The sequence below is a fragment of the Marmota marmota genome, unplaced genomic scaffold, assembly GCF_001458135.2.
Source record: "Marmota marmota marmota unplaced genomic scaffold, marMar, whole genome shotgun sequence".
Classification (NCBI taxonomy): domain Eukaryota; kingdom Metazoa; phylum Chordata; class Mammalia; order Rodentia; family Sciuridae; genus Marmota; species Marmota marmota.
This window is the reverse complement of record NW_026000142.1, coordinates 6,911,028-6,932,347: the sequence shown is the minus strand read 5'-3', so window position 1 is coordinate 6,932,347 and position 21,320 is coordinate 6,911,028. Positions and strand designations below refer to the sequence as shown.

Here is a 21,320-nt window from a genome sequence, read left to right as displayed (position 1 = left end):
CAATGAGTTGCCTCCTCTTGTATTATTATTATTTTTTATTTTCAAAATAAACCTATTTTACTAAAATTTAAAAAGTGGAAAAAGATGAAGTACTTGTATTTATAAAAAGAAACATATATTTGATCAATAAGTTTTTTTGACAAATATCAGTTTGCTATTATTTTCACCAAATACAGCAATTTTAACAATGCCTGAGAAAGCATGCAATTGTGCTGAAAACAAATAAACCTAATCAGTATGTTACTGGCCTAGTTATACTCAAGTAGTCTTAGGGAGGAAATTTTCAAAGTGATTTTTATCCCCTGTGTCTACACTGCCTTCTTTTCTAAGACTTTATTAGAAATATTGGGCTACCATTATTTACTACCTTTGTGTTTTTATATTCAGGGGAGAAATTATAAGAACTTAGTGATCAGAATTAACATTTTTTGACTGTGGTAAATATAAGAATTTGTCATTTCTTTCATATATTTAGATCTGTGTAGATGAGGTGAAATTGCCAAGTAGTAAATCATAGAAAAAGGTTCCTTTTTTATATTTAACTATTAGAAAGATGTGTTTAATGCTTCTAAGTTCTGCTGAGAAAAAGAAAGTGAAAAGTGGCACACAGACAAATAAAGCACTACTGAGGAGAGCTACCACTCTAAACAGAATAACCTCCAAAGAAAGCGAAAACAAAACTGTATAAGAAAAAAGAATATAATGTGAAACACAGTTTTCAAAGAAATGCTGTATTTATCAACGTATGAGAAATAGCAGAAAGAACTGTTAGCATGTAAAGTGATACATGCTAACTTTTCTCATTGCTTCAGTCTCTAAGCAAAAAGCTTTGAGCACATTCTTAATCTGATATTTTGACAAGTGATTTTCTGAAGGCTAAGCACCACTGGAAAAGCATAATGCAAGAGGAAGCAACCATATCATTAATAACAGAAGTGCAATTAACTCTTAATTACATGCACAAATAATGGAGAGGAGGAGACAACTGAAAAATTTTATTTATATTTGACTTTCATTTAAAGTTTAATATAGAGACATTAGATATTGTGGAAATCTACTTTAAACCTCAGTTAAATCCAAGTTGAAGTTTGAGAAAACTAAAGAGCTATTGCTAATGCTATTCCATCTTAAATTTCAATTAATATTCCAAATCTTTCTTAATGTCAAGATAAGTGGTGTGATTTGTCTTGGCTCCTATTTTCTGAGGACAAAAGATGGTGCAATATTTTAAATAAAAAATGAAGTTAGCTTTGTATTTATTTCAAATGCACCTAATAATAAGCTAACTTTAAAAAATACGATAGAAAAAAGACAAATACTTCCAAAGCACTTCAGTAATGCACACACCAGTAACTATCAATGAATTCTTCACCTGCATAGCTGGAATTGCAGGCCAAGAGGAAAATTCCAGCTATCTACTACTTTTGCCCCAAGAAAGTCAAATGTGTCAAAGTAGCGTAGTAATGAGGAAGCATACCTAATCACTGTATGAGCTCTACCATCAAGATAGCCTAGATTTTATCTGCAGTTCTATCACATTCTAGTTGTGAAAATCTTTTTCTTTTCCTTACCCATAAAATATAAATTAAATCAGTATCTATCTCTTACAAGTTTTTTTTTTAATATGCAACATTACAGGGTTGTTGTGACGATTAAATGAGATAAAAAATGAAATGCACTGATATAATGACTGGAATATAAGAAGCCCTCAATAAATCTTGACAACTAATGTGAAGGCCAGTAGCTTTGTCAAACAATATCGTAGTATTTTTGTGACAGGAAAGAAATTGCATTTTAATATATAACAACTTGTGTAATGTGATTTTAATATATAATTGGAATAATTTCTATTGCTTAGTATCTCTATACCCCGGTTACCTTATATCTAAAATGGAGATATGCATACCTAATTAGACTGTTGACAAGAATGAAATGAAATAATATATTTGGAGAGTCTGAAACCTAGTGACAATCTAATATTAACATTTTTATAATGTCAGTCCAAAAATAACATTTCTCTGTTGTTTAATTACAATTGTTAAAAAAATACAGATTTTTATACATTATCCCCTAGATAACCAAAATCATCATCAACTCCAAAATTTGTATCCAATTTTATTTACAAATTCATTTTACCTCTTATTTCATTAACATTGTTTATTTCATAAGTCCAAACCAATACAAAACCAATATAAATCAAAACCTTGTTATAAGATAAAATAAGATGCTTAATTTTAAAAAAAATGAAAGAAAGAAAAACCAGAAGACAATATAGTTGTCTTCTAGTACTAAAAGTTCGATTATCCTTGTTATGTGTGACTCCAAGGGTTGAAATTTTTAAGGGAAACTATTAGCTTACTTGGAAAAAGAAACACATTTTTGAACAAAACTGCCTCCAATGGAAAGGGACTTGACACCTCTGCCTCCAACATAAGTTTGTCCCCTCTGGCTTAGTAGGGACGCCAGGAAGACAATTCAAGCATCAGATGAATGGTGAGATTACACACTTTGGTTTCCTTTTCACAACTGTGTATTGTTTATTTTGGAGTCTCTTGAGTTATAAAAGTTATAAAATTTAAGAAAAAATGAGGCTCAATATCTTCGTTTTATAGATGAGAAAACAACTTTAGAAGTCACTTAATTCAAGGTCCACTACTTCACTAGTGAGTAGTGAAACTATAGTAAGTCTCAGTCTTATCAAATGATTAATGTAATCACTAATTTAGGCAAGAAATAATCTTTTTTTGTATAAGCTAACAATATTAACACACTGCAATGAAAAATAGAAAAAAAATTTTCAAAAATAAACTTTAATAAAAAGTAAATGAGTGAAACAAGAAAGATTTCATTTCACATATACTTGAACTTATGTTTACGTACTCTAAAACTGAATAACCCAGAAATACCACACTTCACTATGTAATGTATAACAACTTCATGCTTCTGTTCTTTAAATATATATTATGTGTCTATACTGCATTTATTTAAAAAATAAAGAGAAATTTTTAAAATTCAAATATTAATAGCACATAACAAAAATATCTGTGAATCATACAAAGTTACTTAAAGGTTTAATATTTTAAAGTAGAATTTAAAATAAAAAATGTCACACAGTAACTAGTACACACATGAGGCAGATCAGTCATTCCACATATCACAAAATTATCAAATCAACTTAATGATAGGAGAAAAATATACAAAATAAGCATTTTAATTTTTATTTTTATGATTCCTTTCAGTTATATAGGACAATAGGATTTGTTTTGACATAATTATAAAAGCATCAAATATAATTTCTTCTAATTCTGTCCCCAGTACTTTCCCTTTCCCTCCCTTCCTCCCTCTTCTTGTTCCCTTCCCTCTACTTTACTGATTTTCTGCTATTTACTTACAGTTTTGTTTTTTTTAATTAGTGTCTCACGGATGTATATGATGGCGAAATTCACTGTGGTATATTCATATGTGTACATAGGAAAGTTAGGTCAGATTTATTCCACTGTCATTCCCTATCCCATGCCTCCTCCCTTCCCTTCATTCCCACTTGTCTACTCCAATGATCTTCTATTTTTTTAGCCCCTCCACTTTGGATTAGCATTCACATATCAGAGAAAACATTCAACCTTTGACTTTTTTGGGACTGGCTTATTTCACTTAGCATGATAGTCTCCAACTCCATCTATTTACTGCCAAATGTCACTCATTCATGGCTGACTAATTATGGCTGAGTAATACTCCACTGTATATATTATGGCTGAGTGATACTCCACTATATATATCCAAGTTTTATCAAAATATAATTTTAATAAGAAAAGGCGGCAGCTGGGCTACATTATCTAAATATGAGTATTGTGAAAACTAAATATCTCTTCTTCAATCTTTACTAATAGAATGATTCCTTAAAAAGCACTTTTAACCCCCCCCCAACCAACAACAACAACAACCCAAAAAAAAAAAACAGTCAGGACAATGCAGTGAGTCTCATCTCAAAAAAAAAGTAACCAGGAAAAAACACTTTTAAGTAAAGTTTCATTCACGGAAAACCAGGTGTTTTCTAATTCCTTTTTATAATATAATCTTTTTATAATAAGCAACTAAGCACCATTTCAATTTTGCAGATATTTAGCTTAAATCACTTTTCATAAAACAAGGTCTACGGCAAAAAGGAAACACTCTTGGTAGAAGATGTCCGAGTAACTTTTAAGAACAATGATACAAAGTGATATAACTTTAAATTTTATACTGCTCTGTGCTACAAAGCCTCTGTTGCACAAAATAGTGCAGTCAACATTAAAGACAGCCCTAGAATAATGGATTTTACATAATGAAGTGCAGAACAACAGGTCACAGGGGGAGTTAGGAAGGGGAGGAAAGGACCTGGACACTAGTGAAGATGTAGCAGACTTTCTTCAGATTGGAGTTCAAGTTCTGGCCATTTAATTAGGCAAGAGATAGACCGAGAGATTGGATGAATACATACAGTAGAACCACGGAACTTAAAGACAAACTAGAAATAAACATAAAAAGCAGCAGTAATGAAAAGCAGCTGAGGCAGACGGAGTAATGTAGTGGAGAATGAAGACTGGCCATTGAGAAAGGTCTCAAGGAAACTAGAAAAATGGGAAAGGGAGAGAATGAATATCAAGAAATGTTATAGTGGAAACTTACTGCCCAAATATCTCTATGATTCTAGGTGACCTAAACTTTATATTTTTGTATTTTTTGTAGGTATATTTTTATAGTGAACAAAACTTGAAAAAAAAAAAACAACTAAATTTCTACTCACTGTCCTTTAGATATTTTTAAAACTAAGACTTTATTTTTAGGATAATTTTAGATTTATGTAAAAAATTGAGAGCAAGTAAAACACAGATAGTCGTAGACTCCTCCCTAAACATGTGCACAAAATTCCTTTAAAATTTAAATGCTAAAGGGTTCATTTTCACTCCATGAGCCCTCTGATATCTCAGGGATCCCTCGTGAAGAAGACACATAGAAACAGATGAAGGGACAAACAGGCTATGATTTGGAAGTGTTCATACTTCATTGATTCTTATTCAGTGCAAGGATACTGAATAGATCAGTGAGTTGGATAAAATGGATACAGGCGATGAATGTGAAGCGATGAACTTTCTGAGAAGTATATTATCATTAGTATACGGATTTTGTTATTCTTAGTCTAGCATTATGCATCCTTGGTAAGGGAAAGTATTAAAACAACAGCTGAAGAACAATATGGGATATTAAGATATTATGAAGCGTTTCAGAAGTTAGGTTATGTATTTTTTACAACTCAATATCTTATATTCTTTCTAGCCCTGAATTTCTAATTTGCCAAGAAATTAAACTGGGAAAAATAATAAATCTACTATGCCTAATGATAATTCGAAGTAGTAATTTAGAAATCCAGGAAATTCAGCTATTAATACATATAAAAATATAGGTGCCAGGTTGCTTTTAAAAGCCACTTTGAATCTATTAACAGCTTCTGTTGCTAAAACATTATCTCTTCTGGGTGTCATAATAGTATTCCATAGCCATGATATGGTAGTATCAATAAAACAGATTGAAAAGTTTGAGGTCTTCTATTGTTGGGGCAAATACCATCAATGAAATAAATAGGTGCCAATATGAAAACGAACGAACTGGCTGAAATAATGTGAAGATGAAGATTTTTTTTTAGTAGCATGATGATAAGTCAGTATTCCAGAAAATACCTGGACAAAAATGTCAGCATAAATTATAAACTCAAGAAGAGACTTCACCTCCTAGGTAAATTCCTATTAACTACCATGGCTACCTTTACAAGAATGTCATATTAAATTCTTTTAAAATGGTTGCAAAACTTCACATATCTGAACCATTCTTAGATATAGGTTTACTTCTCAAACCTGTGATATAATTTGCTCCTTCAAGGCAATGCAACAACCAAATAGAGTCTGTAGGACATATTAAGGAGCTGCTGAGTTCTGCCCAAGGTTAGAAGCTACATGTTATATGAAATATCTACATATAAACTAGAAAATTGGATCCAATTCTATTTCTATTATGAAATGGAACTGTAATGTCTTTATGAGCATTCAAAAACTTTAAGATATGAGTGAATGGAACTGTAATTGAGGTGGGCATGGTAGCGCAAGCCTATAATCCCAGCAGCTTGGGAGGCTGAGGCAGAAGGACTACAAGTTCAAAGCCAGCCTCAGCAAAATCGAGGTGCTAGCAACTCAGTGAGACCCTGTCTCTAAATAAAATACAAATAGGGATGAGGATGTGGTTCAGTGGTCAAGTGCCCCTGAGTTCAATCCCTGGCATCCCCTCCCCCAATAAAAAGTAATTGAGAGAAGTTACTGATGAAAAGTAATAATGTAAAATCTTTATCTTCTTTATAGGAAAGATGGGTGGCACCAGAGGGCTCTAATCCCAATTAAAGTTACATGCAAATGTTAATGCATGCATATACTGAGCAAAATAGGAGCAACAAAATGGATTTTGCATTACTAGGAAAATCCTCTTATTAAGGAAGACCTTCTTATTAGCAACATATCTTAGAAAGTTAGCACTCTGACAAAAATATGAACCTCTTTGGGGATGCTCACTGGTAAAGGCTAAACCTTAGGTGGCATTCTAAAACAGAATTCAAACACTGATATTTTACACACAGGCACAAACAGTTCCCTTGATTACAGAACTACTGAAAACAGATCATTCTCCAGTTTCAAAGGTGACAGGATAAAAAACAAAAACAAACATACAAAAAACTACTCTAGAAGGAACCAGCCCTTCTGACATCTTTATCAAGTGAAACTGATTTGGGACTTTTGTCCTCCAGAATTGTAAGAGAAAAAAATTGTGCTATTTGAAGCCACAAATTTTATGGTGACTTGTCACAGAAGTTATAGAAAACCAATACATACCTTAATCAGCTACTCGAGAAAAACATTAGGCAAAGGAGGAGATTTGAAAAAGTGCAGGTCTGCTGGTATAGGACTGGAGAACGGGAATAGTCATCATACTGGGAAAGATACAAAGCCTCAGCTAGATACTTCTCCCTTAATAAATAAATGCTATAAAGGCTACAACCCCACTGCCACACAGTGCACAGAAAAATCTCACTGTGGAGAAGCAAGAGACGAGGAAATAAATCCTCTGCTCTCAAAGGAGTGACAGGAAGCAGTACTAGTCCCAGGAAATAATACCTATCCTGATATGATCTAGATCTTCAATGTCACATGAAAATCTCACATTTTGAGCAAGATCCCCAATGCTGGAAGGTTCAGAGGTGGGGCTTTTAAGCAATGATGAGAACTGTAACCTCATCAGCAGATTAATTTATTTTATGGATTAATAATCTGAATGAACTACTGGGTGGTAACTGTAACAGATGGTGTGACGGAAGGAAGTAGTTTGCTAGTGGCACATCCTTGAAGATTATATACTGTTCCTGGCACCCAGCTCGCTTGGTCGCGCGTGTTCTCTCTCTCTCTCTCTCTCTCTCTCTCTCTCTCTCTCCCTCTCCCTCTCTCCCTCTCTCTCCTTCCCTTGCTCCCATGAGCTGAGCAGCTTTCTTCCACTGTACTATTCTGCCATGATGTTCTGCCTCACTTCAGGCCCAGAGCAACAGAACCAGCTAACCATGGACTGCACTTCTGAAACTGTAAGCCCAAATTAAAGAAAGTTTTTCTCCCCTAACTTCTTCTTGTCAGGTATTCTGGTCACAGTAAAGGAAAGCTGACTAACATACATATCTTTTTTTTAAAATAAAATACATTTTAAGAAAGAAATTCAAGTAATGAAAGTCAAAACAACAGACACTTGTCCATGTTATGTTCTGTCCTACAGCCATAGCTGTATGTATATCAGTTAAGTCTTTTTTTAACCAATTTATTATAATAGGTATTTTTATTAAATTTATTCTAATTTGTTATACATGATGGCAGAATGCAATTCATTTCATATTACACTTATAGAGCCCAAGTTTTCAAGTCATTGATTGTACACAAAGTATTTTCACACCATTCGTGTCTTCATACATGTACTTAGGGTAATGATGTCTAACTCATTCCACCATCATTCCTACCACTTTGTCCCATCTAAAGTTCCTCCATTCCCCCCAAGCTCCCCACCCCACAATCACCATTATGAGTCAGCAACCTCATATCAAAGAAAACATTCAGCATTTGCTTTTTTGGGATTGGCTTACTTCACTTAGCACTATATTCTCCAACTCCATCCATTTACCTGCAAATGCCATGATTTTATTCTCTTTTAATGCTGAGTAATGTTTCATTCTGTGTATATACCAAAGTTTCCCTATCCATTCATCTATATGTTCAAAGGCCTTCTACCACTGAGGGTAGGGAAGAAATTCCTACACAAGATCTGCCAAACACACAAGGAAAAAAAAACAGGCTAAATCATTAAAAAAAAAAAAAAAAAAAAAGCCTCACATTCAGAAAGCAAGCTGTTATGGTTTAAATATAAGGTATTGCTCAAAAGCTCTTGCATTAGACAATGCAAGAATTTTTTCAGAGGTGAAATGATCGAATTATTACAGCCTTAACCTAATCAGTGGGTTAATCCACTGATATACATTAACTGGGTGGTAACTGTTGGCAGGTAGGGTTTAGCCTAGAGGAGCTATGTCACTGGGGTGTGCCTTTTGGGGTTTATATTTTGTCCCTGGTGAGTGGAGTTCTCTCTGCTTCCTGATTCCCATGTCTTGAGTTGCTTTCCTCCTCCACACTCCTCCACCATAATGTTCTTTCTTACCTCAGGCCCAAAGTAATGCAGTCAGCTGCCTATGGACTAAGAACCTTTCAACCATGAATGCCAAATAAATTTTTACTCCTCTAAAATTGTTCTTGTAAGGTCTTTTTGGTCAGAGTGGCAAAAAAAAAAAAAAAAAAAGCTGATTAAAATACAAGTTTTGGTTCTCTGGAGTCTCAAGGCTGAGTTTGAACAAGGAAAACTGAGAACTACCAAGCAAGCACTGATCATCAAATGTTTGCAATTTACCTCTAGCAGAGAGGAATGAGTAGAGTACAGTTTTCTCAGTACTACCAGTATACAGAGAAAGGTAAAATCTAAGACAGAGTAAAACTACTGACAAAAAAAAAAAAAAAAAAAACTTGGTGCTGGGTGAGATGGCCCACGCCTGTAATCCCAGAGTAATCAGGCCCGTGAGGCTGAGTTCAGCAATGGTGAGGATCTAAGCAACTCAGTAAGACCCTGTCTCTATATAAAATACAAAATAGGGCTGGGAATGTGGATCAGTAGTATAGTGCCTGAGTTCAATCTCCAGTACCCACACCCTGCCCCAACCCCCGACCCCCCAAAAAACCCACCTTTGGCACTGTAACCTCAAGCATAAGCACAGGTAACAGTAGAGAAATTTGAAGTGCCTGGTACACTTCAGGTAAGCAGGGTAATAGAAAATTTACAAGCCCAATTCAACTCTGGCCTGAATTTACTCTACAAGCTAACAGCATAAAAAAAGAGCAGGTATAAATACTCTGATGTTCAACTTATGATGTCCAGAATTTCAATCCAAAATTATGAGACACACAAAATGAATAAAGAAGAAAGAAGGGGAAATGGATGGATGGAGGAATGAAGGGAGGGGAGGAGGAAAGGAAGGAAGGAAAAAGGGAGGAAGAACAGGAAGACAGGAAGGTAAAAGTAAAGGACTGCAGTCAAGACAAAAGCAATCTACAGAACAAAGTCAGGGATGACAGAGATATTGGAATATGTTCTCTGATCATAATGAAATTAAAGAAGAAATCATTATCAGAAAAAATATATGGAAAAGTATCTCAAATATTTTTGGAAAAAATCCCACATTTCTAAATAACTCATGAGTTAAAAGAGAAATTAGATATTTACAATCTAAACCTGGAAGCTACATTTGCTGAGCAGGTTTGTATCACACATTCTGACTATAGCAAAAACAGATGTCTTAAATAATAACTGATGGTCTCATGAGTCCCTCAGATATTGCAACATTTTGCACTGTCTAGAGCATTGCTATTACCAATCTAGTTCAAGGATCACTATAAGGAGAAAACAAACTTTTTCATTGATCTTTTATTTTGCTTGCAAAGTTTAAATGATTCTGTTTATCAGCACCCCTGTGTCAACATTTTATAATACTATTTTATGAAATATACAATAATCATTTGTAGAATAGAGTGAACTTTTCTAAAATTTTCCCCAAAACAACTAGAACTTAACATCAGTAAAGGGAGAATCCAAGAGCATAGAGAGAACTGATAGAGGTAATACTTGATAGTACCTACTATCTGTGAAGCTTTAAAAAGCCACAGTTGTCCGAACCGTTGAAACCCCCCAGGCTCATTTGTTTTGTTTTGATTTGATTTAATTTGTTCTTGGTTCTTCTTCTTCTTGGTTGCATGGTGTTGTTGTTGTTCTTTGTTTATTTGTTTGTTTTGGCAATACCTTCTACAGGTGATTTGTATGCATCTAAACAAGCTGAGAAACACTATAATACTGCAGAGAGGAAAAAGGAAAGATAAATGAAAGAGAGTAGAGTAGGCCTTTCTCAGCACTGAAAGCATAGAAAGAAAGGTGAAATCTAAGAGGGAATACAAACACTGGCCTAAATGGCTTCCTACAAAAATCAGTGGTTCTCAAAGTCTCCAAACCAGCAGCATCTGTATCAATTAGGAAACTGTTACAAAAAGAATTTTTTGGTCATTACTGCAGAACTGCCGAAACAGTTCAACAAGTCTTTCCAGTGACTTGAATGTAGCCTAACGTTTAAGAACTAAACTTTAAAGAGCATTAAAGTAGAACAAGTTCAGTTGGTATGATGATAACACCAAGAAAAAGGTATGGAAACAAAGTCAAATATTAAAAAACAAAAAAATTTAAGGGGGGGTAAAAATAAATTAAAAAAACTATTTCACTACTCATAGAGACAGCTCAGTTGATATCTAACTAAGCAAAAGTAAGAATTATTTGTAATCACAGATATTTTGGTTGGCAAAATAAAGCTTAAAAACAAAATAGCAAAAAACCAAATGCCGAATGTTTTCTCTGATATAAGGAGGCTGATTCATAATGGGGTAGGGAGGGGGAGCGTGGAAGGAATAGATGAACTCTAGATAGGGCAGAGGGGGTGGGAGGGGAAGGGATTGGGTATAAGGTTAGAAATGATGGTGGAATGTGATGGACATTATTATCCAAAGTACATGTATAAAGACATGAGTTGGTGTGAATATACTTTGTATACAACCAGAAATACGAAAATTGTGCTCTATATGCATAATAAGAATTGTAATGCATTCTGCTATCATATATAAATAAAAATAATAATAAAAAAACCAAGTAGCCAACAATTATCCAAAAACCTCATCTGTAGGATTTACAACTTGGTATGTAAACCTCTTGGGAGTCAGCTTATAGGTCAACTAAACCAAAGGCATCTACCCAAGCCTTTCAGTTCCTCTTTACTTACAGAACCCACAACTTCCTACCAACCTTCACTATCCACTCAGAAATAGTTCTTGACATAAAGTAAAAACAGAAAAATTAGAATTGAATACTTGAAGGGTAAAGGACAGTTACTAAATTTGTTAAGTTACCAAATCTATTTCTGGAGTTTTATTCCTCTATATTTAAAATCCCATAATATACATGCTTCTAGAAATCTCTAATTTAACAGGCATAATAACAAACCTCACAATCCTCTATGACAACATTTGCCTTGTATTTGTCACAAAAAAGTAAAGTCACTCCCCTTTCTGTTACTGGTCTACCATTCTCTCCAATTATTCAGCTTAAAGTCAGTCAGTTTGATTTAACACTCCCCATTCTTCCTGGCCTCCTTAATTTTGGTTAATTATCTGCTGTAATCTTAGTGTAGCATTGTTTCTTGGATCCCTCCAATCCTTTCAATTTCTAATTCCATCAGTCTGGGGTCTAGCTTCCATACTGGACTACCTCCAGCTCCCATTCTTTCATCACATAGGCCACTGCACTATCAGTTCTCCAAAATGCTACACTCCATATGAACCCTTACCTTTAATGAATCTCCATTAGGCCTCTAAAAATCTTAGCCTGAACCCAAGCCCCCATCTTCCTTTCTCGTAAACCCAGTGAATACATGCATCACTCCTATAGTCCTACTTTGTGTCTTTTTCATTCACCCTTTTGAAGGATTTCCATCTCCCTTCTCAACCTTTTAAAGCTCATTCTTCAGAATCCAACTCACATGTCATCTTAGTAAGACTTCACCATTCTTTTAGGTGATTCCTTGATCGTCTAAATTCTTATAACTCTTATACATCCTCTACATAACAATTTAATAGATGAATAAAATAGGTTTCGATATTTTGTTCAAAAATATTTTGAACAAAAAAGATGTGACTCCATATAACTCTAGTGAGAAGAAATACAGGAATGTCACTTTTTTACAGAATAGGGAGAAAAGTAATTTCTGTACAAATAAAAGCTTCAGAGGAACAGTCAAATCTTCAGTCAGTATGCTCAATGCTCTACATGAAACTCAACTTCTTTTTAAAAAGACAACATTCACAGACCATGTCACAAGAAGGTCCTTGATATAATCAGTCAACTTTCCGATTCTTTAAAAACTGACACGAATGAGTAACCTGAGAGGAGAAATATGGGTGTGAAAGATTCCAATCACTTAAAAGGAAAGTTATTGATTGATGTAATTTCACTTGGATGTAACTGAATGCCATTGATTTAGCCCTTCCTGAGCCTATCTTCCTTGTGCAGCTGTGTTGATCTGATTCACTGGGTAATTACAGAGAGTGCCCTAACAGTTTCATTTAAAGCAAAACTAGTCTGCCTGCTATTATTTGTAGAGAACATACTTAAAAAATTACTTTCATGTAGTTTAATCAATCAATTCTCACAGATTTCAGCTGGTTGTTATTTATGAACTAAATCACACAGTCCTTGACTTCATGCATTAACTCAGTAATAAAAAGTAACATGTACACACATAAAGAATGCATGAAAAAATTCTACACTAAAACATATAAGGCCACAATTTTAATAGCACAGTTATAAAATAATAATTAACGTTTTAAATTTCCCCTTCTTCTATTCACCCATAGTACCCTTCTCAAACTTGCCTAAGTATTTCAGGAATGCAGACATATGAAGCACTTCATAAAAAATGTTTCCAGAGTTCTGAATTCTACCTCTTAAATAAATTATAGTGTAGTCAAATAAGGTTCACAGAAAAATCATAAAAATTAAAGGACTGACACAGTATCTACAGAAAGCAGAGGCAATGTGGTTATTAATTTTTAATATTTTTATAAATTGTTTCTTTCAACAACTAAAATTAGGATACAATAAAACAAACTTTGGTTAAATAACAGGGTACCCTTGTCTGGGATAAAAATGAATATTGTGAACCAATTTGGGTAAATAAAAAGAAAATATTGTTTTGAGGAGAGATAATAAATTCTGAAATTCAGACTTCAATTTTCAGATAACAATACACCCAAGGGAATGCAGTTAATGAGAACCTTTTTTGAGAAATATGCAAGGCCTTAAAGAGAAAAATCCACATTTCATAGTAAATAAATATTTTGAAATTTCTGTTTGTTTCTAATTCTAGTTATACTAAAAAAGTAAATATAATCCAAAATTGTAACTGATAAAAATAATCATAGATGAGACAATCTCATCCCAAATCTACTTCTTATCCTATATCCAGGATAAGCCATGAAATAAAAAAAATAAAAGGAGTAATATTATGTATATGTAAATATATAATATATACATACATATATGAATTTATTAATTTTCAAACTGTGATGTGCTATCAAAAATATTTTTAAACAGGGCTGGGTTTGTGGCTCAGTAGTAGAGCACTTGCCTAGCATGTACAAGGCCCTGGGTTCGATCCTTAGCACCACATAAAAGTAAATACGATAAAGGTATTGTGCCCAACTACACCTAAAAATAAATATTAAAAAAATGTTAATGGTTAACATCTTAGAAGCATTAAAACAACTGTCTTGCCAACTGTCTCACTTAAACAGTGTATCACATTAAGCAAATTAAGGGAGTAGACTATTGATCAATAAATGAAATATTTGCCTGGCATTCTTGTAATCCCAGCATCTTCAGAGCCTGAGGGAGGAAGACCACAACTTCAAGGCCAGCAGCCTTGGTAACTTAGCAAGACCCTAGACAACTTAGTGAGACCCTGTCTTAAAATTTTAGAAAAGTGGGGAGGGGCCTGGGGATATCTCAGTAGTAAAATGCCTCTGCATTCAATCCCCAGTACCCCCCATTCATCTATGAATGAAAACAAAAACAAATTGTGATGAAGGCACCAGCACTTCATTGATATATGTATGTATGTATATATATATATATGTGTGTGTGTGTGTGTGTGTGTGTGTATGTGTGTGTGTGTGTGTGTGTGTGTATATATATATATATACACATACATATATATATATGTATGTATGTATATATATATATATATTTTTTTTTAAATAGATCTAGTCATAAACTAGGCCTCATATTGTCAGGCAATCCTTCTACATTTTCCTAGGCAGCTTGAACTTCTGATTCCTAACAGCACCTCTTTTCATTCTCATGTTTCTTACTCCATCATCTTTTTTCTTCCTCCTTTCTTTAGCAGATAACCTCACGTTACATAGAAGACAGAAGCCATTGGACACAAATACATAAACTTTTCTAACACAACTTTCCAGTATCAGGTAAGCATCTCTTTGACCACAGCAAACTCTCCTCACTTGGTGTTCCGTTTCCCTTCTAAAGCCAGTCTTTCTATCTCAGTTTTGTGGACCTGTCCTCCTTGACTCTGATTATTTTCTTACTCTTCTTTATCTTCAGCTGCTCCTTCTTCACCAATTCCTTGATTCTCAAACACACCATTTCCCCAGATAGTCTACCCTACCAGACAGTCCTTTTTTAGTCTTCTCTACCTCTGACTCCCCTGCCACACACACACATAGTAATATTCTATCCAAGGCACTTTTCTCATTCTATACTTTCCTTTGTGCTCTAATCTTTCACATTTCTTTAGTTATCACATCAATGCTGAATACTACCAAATATTTCAGCCAGCCACTCCCTTCCCTTCTTTCTTTCTTCTGTTTTCCAAGCAAGGATGGTCTACCACTCAATAATGCTGTGCTTCACTGGCAATTGTGTAAGACTCTGTGATAATCCTTGTAGAACTATATTTAATCTCTCCTCTTCTAGAGTAATATATTTTTTCAGTTGTCTATTCTACCTTCAGTCTTTGAAATTAATGAAGTTTTACTAAGCATTATATATCAATAGTCAAGATAATATTTAGCGTACTATATAGTCTTTCAGTAATTTTTTTGAATGGATAGTATGTAAAAGGTTACAGAGTGAGAGGCTTGGAACACAGACCTCTTGAATCCCATGTTCATTATCATACTGTTTCTATAGATTAAGTTATTAAAAAATTTTAGTCTTTTAAAGGAGTTTTTAAAGTGCACAGTTATATTTTTACATGATCTATGAACAAACCTTTTTTAAATGGATTATATGTGCTTTCTAAAGAGCTTAGTTCTAGTGTATTCACTCATTATTTTAGTTCAAAAAGAATGGCTTTGTTTGCTTTCACTGTGAAGTCTCTTAATTGTTTAAGTACATAAATACTAGTCTTTGGTAAAGGCATGTTGCTATAGGTGATTGGGTTTCCATATTTCCCTTCTGTGACAGCTACTTACACTCTTTTGACATTTTATTTGTTTAGTCTGGTTATTTTCGTATTATTGGTGACCAGTTCCTGATACATTTCTTGACCTTTCATCTTCAGTCATATGTTAAATTCTACCATAATATATTAAATCTATTACATCCCATATATAAATGTGTTGGCCTTGCCGGGCATGGTGGTGCACAGCTGTAATCCCAGCTGCTTAGGAAGTGTAAATGCCTGAAAACCCAAGATATTTTATTATTTTTCATTATTTTACAGGAGGATCACAAGCTCAAAGCCAGCCTCAGCAATTTAATGAGACCCTAAGCAACTCAGTGAAACCCTGTCTCTAAATACAGTACAAAAAAAAAAAAAAAAAAAGGCTAGGGATGTGGGTCATTGGTTAAATGCCACTGAGTTCAATCCCCAGTAACAACAACAACAACAACAAAATTAGCATTGGCCTTATAAATATCTTAGACCTTCTTGTTTGGATCCCCCAAAATACTTCGTAGTGGCAGTGTGTGATTTACTGGTATCAGATAATATTTCATGGCTTACCTGGTTTAAATTATGTACACAAAAGATATTGTTAGCTTTAATGTCATTTTTGAAAAGGAGATTTGATGTTTATTTCATTTACATATAAGTTGTCCTAGTAAATGGTAGTTCTGAGCAAAGGTTTATCTTAGGTTTTTATTTGCTATGGTTAACTGATAATATATGAATTTTTAACATTTCATTAACCTTTGTGTGTGTGGTCAAAATGGAACTCTTTAAATTCATGAAATTAACTTAATTCAAATTTCGTGAAACATTTCATGTTTTACTCATCTACCATACTAAAATAATACCATGCTTATTCCCAGTTCCCTTTGGGTCTCTAGCCTACATATGTAACAATTTCGTAGCATATACTTATATACTAAAATAAATTTTTTCATTTCTTTGTAATTCTCATGGAATCTATAAGAGATACATATTTATTTATACTGATTTGCTACAGTTTATCATCTCTCTCCTCTACAATGTTCTTAGCTCTTTTTATTTGGGATTTGTGCTTATTTGGTAGAGCTAATTTTCCTATTATAATAACAATATACATGTTCTTTTCTGTGACAAACAGCTTCTGTCTATGAATATTTTCTTGTGATAAATTCCCAGGAAGAGGGTTACAATTTTTAATAAAGAATATTTATGTGACTAACAAAACCAATGATAAGAAAATTAAAATTTCTCCTTAAAATAAAAAAGTACATTTATATACGAAATAAACTAATTTATAAAAGATACTTTAAAAATGCCTGAAGACCCAAGATATTTTATTATTTTTCATTATTTTACAAATCACTTGACAACTTATATAATACTTGTGAAAGGAAATAAGTCAAAGTATGTACATATATGTAAGAAAAAAAAACAAATTTCTTTCTGAAGTGAATAATCATGCAAAAACAAATTTGCCTATTGAAAGAAACAAGGTTAAAAAATGTTAGAACTTATAAAATTGTGTCCTAACAACAGTGATTACCAAGAGTAACTTAATCTTTACATTAGTTTTAAGTTTATTTCATCTTCTGCCTCCATTCAATTTCTGAAAAGAATCATAATTTTCCTAAATTAGTCATTTCTTCTTACATCTGTAAAATTACTATTCAATGCAAGAAAAGAATGGTAGAATTAGTCTCAACTATGTGTCTATGTGTGTCATGCACATACATACACAGACACAGAATATGTGATAAAACCAATAGCATAAATGAAATCACCTTGAGATTAATTATCAAGTGAGAAGGGTACTGGGAGTCAAATGCTTCTGGATATACTACAAGTCAGCAAGAGACACTGAAAGGAATAACTGCATGCATAAACACTATTTAGAAGTCAATCACTAGAGTGAACCTGAAAAATATGGCTCTATAGCTAATTACCTACATTTAAAATAATAAGGTAAAGAAAGAAAGCTCTGCTTTCACTTGCCACAGTATCACTCCAGCAAGCCAAATCAGGAGCTTTCAACCTATTAGCTAATATCTTTCAAATTAAGATGTAAAGCAGACCCAGACAGTTGCATATTAGAAAAAAATACAGCCTTATTTCTTCAATGCTGACCCAAATTATATTACGATATAATTAGAGATAATTTAACTGACTCTATATTTCCAAAATAATAAAAAAGTAATGGTAATAAAAATGATAGTTATTTCAATAAAATAGATATTATCCTTTCAAACAAAAGAAGAATATTATGAGTAATAAACTCATTTAAGAATTTAAAATGTATCATAACTCATACAGCAACATAGCTATAAAAATATAAACTGAATACAACATATATTAAAAATAAAAAAGAACAAAAGCTCCTATCTCAATCTAACCAAGCTTTCTACTATTTTTGTATAAAAAAATTATAGGTAATACAAATTCCCCTGAGGATCCGATCACTATAACTCTTAAAATATTAAGTAAGAACCACCTTAATTAGAACCCACATATTCTTTTTTCTCTTTGGGTATGTACTAAGTAAGTATTAGTTTGGGACATGTAATATTAAAGTTAATTTAATTATTAAGACATAATTCTTACACCTTAAGATTTATGGGCTAAGATATAAGTATAAATGATTGAAAAGCACTCATTTCAGAGAACAGGGAGAAGTTATTTCACAAAGAAGATATAACATATGAAGTCAAATCAAAATGGCATAGAAGGCCAGTTTGGGAAAGGAGAAATAACCCAACATGGTCCAAATATAGATCACCTAAATTTTTAAAAGGCTGGAAATGAAGACAATAAGATAAACTGAGGCCAGGTTTGGAGGGCCTTTTAACTCATGTTATAAAGTCTGGGTTAATCTTCCAAGAAATGAGAAGACTCTAGGTAAATTTAAGTACACTAGGATTAAATTTCTTATTTTTAGTAGGACAACTGTATTAAGAACCAGAAACATTCATACTAGAGGTATTGGTTAATGCAGCAGTCCAGGAATGAGTTGATGAAGGTACATAAGAACTATGTATTTCTTTTCATTTATTTCTCAAATAGTTCTAGAAATAGAAACAATTATTACCCCTAGTTTATAGATAAGAAAACTAAAGCAAAGAAATTATGTATTTAGCTCAAAATCAAACACAGTAAGTCCTAAACAAAGATCTAAGACTAAAGCACTTGGCTTCAGAATTCAAGCATTTAATGGTTTTTGTTGTTGCAGCTGTTTGTTTTGCTTTTTAATGTGCCATGTTTTACTACTGATAAGAACTAGCATAAAAAAATTACACTGAAATCAAGAAAAGTTTTAAATTGTTTGAGTCTAAGAATATAGAACAACAAATCCCACCATTATGTATAACTATAACACACCAATTAAAAAATGTGGGGGAAAAGGAGGAAAGAAAAGTTTTAAAGAGAAAGGTTGGTCATCAATGTTTAATGAATGAGGCAAATAGGATGAGTACTTAAAAATGAAAGAGCCATTAAGGTTAGCAATCTGGAGTTTACAAGTAGAAACTGTTTCTACCTGGAATCAATCACCAAACATATATACAACACCCTCACAGACCAAAACACTACACAAAAGATTATAACATCCACAAGCAGCTTTTCCATGTTCTAAAATTACCAGTCCTAATATTTAAATATTAGTAAAATAAGTCTCTGAAAACTAATAAATTATTTTTAAATTGACAAAAGAATATGACATATACTAGTAAGGAAAACAGCACTTTTATATTAAGCTAATGTCATTATATATCATATTATTCTTAAATGACATAGTATTTCAGCAGATCTTAAGAATATTGCAAGTAAAGCTGCACATGATAATCAAATGGACAAAGATGGATAATATGCACTTATTGCCTAGGTAATGAAGAAGATATTAGTTGGCTACTTCATAATACATCAGATTCGGTTTTTTAGATGTACATAAAATAAAATTTAAATTTCAGTTTGGAAAAAAGTAGCATTAGCAAACAAAGCAAAAACAAAGAAACACTCAACAACCTGGAAGAAAATATTTGCAGCTTGGAAAGATGTGATATATATGTTTTTAAAAAAGGAAAAAAAATCTCTAGAGAGAGGCACTAAATATAGAAAGACAATTCAGTTACAAAACCTCAATAACTACTCAACATATGAGTACATGTTTAACCTCATAGTTATAAAATACATTCAAAATGTCAATTTCTATCTATCAGAGTAACAAAAATCTTTGCTATGACATCATTACATGTTCATGCTAAGTGGGAAATGAAATACTATTATCTATTAAAATGTAAAATTTGTATTCAGGTTGACCTAGCACACTCACTTTGGGGTAAAAATTAAAGAGAAAAAAATAAACTTTTTTAATAAGGAAATATTACAGTAAATTATGGAATATCAACACTATTACATCTTATTTTAAAAAATGGTTTCTTTACATATTTACTAAGAAAAAAATCCATGATTTGTTATCAAGTTTGGAGGGAAAAAGCTATAATGCAAAGAAAGAGAGGGCCAGCCAACCAGCCCTGACTATTTTGCTTGTACTTAGAGGAACAAAATATGCATAACTGAAGAGTAGTCCCTCTTATATCCATAGGAGATATGTTCCAAGATCCACAGTGAATGCCTGAAACTGTGGGTAGTGCTGAACCCTATGTGCACTATGTTTTCTCCTATGTATCCTGCAGTGTTACATAGTACCTTCCATTTTATGTCACTGCCTCCTTTGCATCACTACTCTTGCCATTTGTGGCCATTAAATAAAGGTTACTGAACACAAGCACTGTGATACTGCAAGACTTAACATGATAACTGACACTGTTCCTAAGCGACTAATGGTCTAGGGTGGATATGCTGAAGAAAGTGATGATTCACATCCTGGTAAGGATAGCACAAGGTTTCATCACACTAAATGGCCTACAATTAGATTTCTGGAATTCTCCATTTTATATTTTCAGACCACAGCTGATTACAAGTAACTGAAAGTAAAGATGAAGGGGACTACTATCGACAAAACTAATTTAATTTACTCAAAGGGGCAGGTTTAGAAGAAGTTAGAAAAATGACATGTGATACTTTATATCAAATAGTAAGTTAATATATGTGTCCTAATCCAGCATATCATTAATCATATTTAAAATAAAAGAAAATCTCAGTACATGAAAATATTTACTAGTATTTTTAATTTTTTTTCAGAATACATGTATGTGTATATATATTTTCCCCTTAACATTTTAAAGACTAAGTTCTATAATTATTTCTATAAGAGTTTCAGTAAATAGTAACAGTTTATAAAAATAGTATCCTTAGGATTGAACCCAGGGCACTTTACCACTGACCTGTATCTCCAAGCCCTTTTAATTTTTATTTTGAGATAGGGTCTCACTAAATTGCTCAAGACCTTACCAAAAATTTTTTTTAATTTTTTATTGTTGGTTGTTCAAAACATTACATAGTTCTTGACATATCATATTTCACACTTTGATTCAAGTGGGTTATGAACTCCCATTTTTACCCCGTATACAGATTGCAGAATCATATCAGTTACACATCCATTGATTTACATGTTGCCATACTAGTGTCTGTTGTATTCTGCTGCCTTTCCTATCCTCTACTATCCCCC

General features: G+C 33.0%; 1 protein-coding gene across 5 annotated transcripts in view; it reads right to left on the bottom strand.

Annotated features, from left to right (window-relative positions):
* Window positions 1–21,320, bottom strand: part of Phf14 (PHD finger protein 14) — a 183,694-nt gene that overhangs the window by 56,176 nt on the left and 106,198 nt on the right. The gene's annotated exons all lie outside the window — the stretch shown is intronic.